Consider the following 3,608-nt stretch of genomic DNA (forward strand, 5'->3'; position numbering starts at 1 on the left):
GTGAACTCATCCAAACTTTCTGGAGAGCAATTTGGAATTACACTCTAAGGTCAATAAAAATGTGTATACCATTTGATCCAGCAAAATCACCACTAGGTCTGTATCCTGAAGGGATCATGAAAAAGCATAAAAACATCACTTGTACAAAAATATTCATAGCAGCTCTATTTGTGGTGGCAAAGAATTGGAAATTGAATGAATGACCATAAATTGGGGAATGGCTGAACAAATTGTGGTATATGTACATTATTGAACACTATTGTTCTATTAGAAACCAGGAGGGATGGGAATTCAGAGAATCCTGGGAGGATTTGCATGAACTGATGCTGAGCGAGATGATAAGAACCAGAACATTTTATACCATAACAGCAACATGGGAGTGATGATCAATCTTAATGGACTTGCTCATTTCATCAGTTCAACAATCAGGGACAATTTTAGGGTATCTGCAATGGAGAATATCATCTGTATCCAAAGAAAGAATTGTAGAGTTTAAACAAAGATCGAAGACTATTACCTTTAATTTTTTTTAAAAAAAGATATTTTGTTATTTAATTTTTCTGTCTCTTGCATTTTGTTTTTTCCTTAAGGATATTATTTCTCTCTCAACACATTCAATTTTGATTAATGTATTGCATGGAAATAATGTAAAGCCTGTCAGACTGCCCTCTGTGGGGGGAGGGAAGCAAGATTAGGGGAAAAATTGTAAAATTCAAAAATAAAAAATAAATTGAAAAAATGTATAGTCATGAAAATCATAACCACAATAGTCATGTTGTAAAAGTAACTATAACCTCCTCCACAAAAAAGAAACCACAAGTAAAAGTAAAACTTTTTTTAAAAAGTAAGCTTCAATCTGTATTCAGACACCATCAGCTCTGTTTTCAGGATGGATATTCTGTATCATAATTCCTCCAGAATTCTCTTGAATCACAATATTGCTGATAAAAAGTAGGTTATTCACAGCTAATCATCCTGAAACAGTACTATTATTTTGTATATAGGACATTTCCCATTGCATCTGTTCATGCAAGTTTTCAACCGAGAGCATCCTATTTATCATTTCTTGTAGCAGAATAGCATCTTATCTCAATTACATGCAACAATTTGTTCAGCCATTCCCCAACCTTTGGGCATTCTTTCAATCTCCAACTCCCCATCATCAGAAAAAAGATGCTTCAAATATCCCTAAATATTTATAAATTCTTTTTTCCCTGTATTTTATCTCTTCTGGAATATAAGCCAAGCAGTGGCCCTGCTAGACCAATAGGTAGGTATGGTTTTATAGTCCTTTGGACAGAGTTCCAAATTGCTCTACAGAATTGTTGAATCTTTCACAACTCCTTCAGCAGTAAGTACATTAATGTCTCATTTTCCCTACATTCCCTCCATTTGTCATTTTCTTTTTTTATTCTATTAACCAAGTTAACATTTATGAGGAAGTACTTCAGAATTGTGCCAACCCTCATTTCTCCTGTCAATAATGAGTTAAGATATTTTTTTTTAAAATTATTTTAAAAGATAGCATGAAACATCGCCGGGCCACTGCTCGGGGAGCAGACTCTTCCCACAAAGTGAACCATGATCACATTCATGAATTCCGACAGCGAGGAGGAAGTCTGCAATGAGAGGACGTCCCTGATGTCAACAGAGAGCCCCCCAGCACAGGCATCCTATCATGAAGGGATATGCACAGAAGAAAGGGACAAGGAGATAGATCCAAGAGAAACACCGAGGCAGCCTGTGTAACCATGGCAATGCTGACCAGTGTACCCCTGATAGCAGGGGCACATCGAGAAGCAGCAGCCTGGAGGAGGATGAAAAAGAAGAAGAGCTGACACTCAAGTATGGGGCAAAGCACGTGATCATGCTGTTTGTGCCACTCACTCTCTGCATGGTGGTCATCGTGGCAACCATTAAGTCAGTCCACTTCTACACAGAGAAGAATGGACAGTTAATCTACACGCCCTTTACAGAAGACACACCCTCTATTGGTCAGCACTTGCTCAACTCCATGCTCAACACCCTCATCATGATCAGTGTCACCATTGTCATGACCATATTCCTGGTTGTGCTGTACAAGTATCGCTGCTACAAGTTTATCCATGGCTGGTTGATCCTATCTTCTCTGATGCTGCTCTTCCTCTTCACTTACATTTATCTTGGGGAAGTGCTCAAGACTTACAATGTGGTGATGGACTATACAACTCTTTTCTTGGTCATCTGGAATTTTGGGGCAATGGGAATGATCTGTATCCACTGGAAGGGCCTCCTGGTGCTGCAGCAGGCCTATCTCAGCATGATCAGTGCCCTCATGGCCTTGGTCTTCATCAAGTAACTTCCAGAATGGTCAGCCTGGGTCATCCTGGGAGCCATCTCTGTGTATGATCTTGTGATTGTGCTCTGTCCTAAGGGGCCCTTGAGGATGCTCGTAGAAACTGCTCAGGAAAGAAATGAACCTCTATTTCCTGCACTCATCTATTCATCTGCCATGGTGAGGACTGTAGGCATGGCCAAGGTGGACACTCCAACAAAGGGAGCCCTCCCCAAGGACCAGGAGCAAGCAACACTTCTGGGGATCACTCTTACTCTGAAACCTATGACTCTCCAAGGTGCACCCCACTCCATGTGCCTTCCTATGCAGTGGAGGAGCTGGAGGAAGAGGAGGAAAGAGGAGTGAAGCTTGGCCTGGGAAATTTCATTTTCTACAGTGTTCTTGTGGGCAAGGCAGCAGCCACGGCAAGTGGGGACTGGAACACAAGACTAGCCTGCTTTGTTGACATTCTCATTGGGCTGTGTTTGACACTCTTGCTGCTGGCAGTGTTCAAGAAGGCTTTTCCAACCCTGCCCATCTCCATCACCTTGGGTCTCATCTTCTACTCCACTGACAACCTTGTGAGGTCTTTCATGGACACCCTGGCATCTCACCAGTTGTACATTTAGAGCAGAGCTTAGCTGCTATTGTCTAGAAACTAGGAAATTCCAACTCTATGGAATCGTATAGTTTTATACATTAGTGCCATATCTTTTTTAAAACTTTTTTTTAAAGATGATGACACAAAAATGTATTATGAATTTACTTCATGAGATTGAACATTAGTGCAGTGGAGTAGAGAAAGGCCCAGAATCTGGGTTAAAGTTCTGGCTCCATCACTAAGTACCTATGTGACCTTGATTCTCAGTTTCTTTATCTGTAAACTGAGGAAGTTGGTCTAAGAATCTCTAAGGTCCTTCTGGTTCTAGGTGTCTATAATTCTAATTTCAATCATTCACCCTTTCAGATCCTGCACTCCAACAAGTGGTCACAAAATGTGACTCTGGGTCAAAGGGGATGGAGATAGGCAGCCTCTTATACTTGATGGCCTGAAATTCATGGAAGATTGTGGCATATTGGCAGCCATAGAATGCTTTTGGGGAACTAGATCAAAGGCCTGGTTCTGCCCTCTAATATCAAGCAACTCAACTTTTTTTTCAGGAAGGAATGTTCACAATGTTTTATCAGTAATGTTATTTTTATTACCTTTTGGAAAGGAAGTTCAGTTCTTGTTATATTTCATGTGAATAACTGCTGGGAAGTGGCTCATTGGCCATTGTGACTTAATTACTAA

The 3,608-nt window shown here is 40.5% G+C and overlaps 1 pseudogene; it reads left to right on the forward strand.

The window, feature by feature from the left end:
* Positions 1-1,560: 1,560 nt before the first annotated feature.
* Positions 1,561-2,943, forward strand: LOC141493818 (presenilin-2 pseudogene; annotated as a pseudogene).
* The last annotated feature ends 665 nt before the right edge of the window (positions 2,944-3,608 follow it).

The sequence above is a fragment of the Macrotis lagotis genome, chromosome 7 (genome assembly GCF_037893015.1).
Source record: "Macrotis lagotis isolate mMagLag1 chromosome 7, bilby.v1.9.chrom.fasta, whole genome shotgun sequence".
Classification (NCBI taxonomy): domain Eukaryota; kingdom Metazoa; phylum Chordata; class Mammalia; order Peramelemorphia; family Peramelidae; genus Macrotis; species Macrotis lagotis.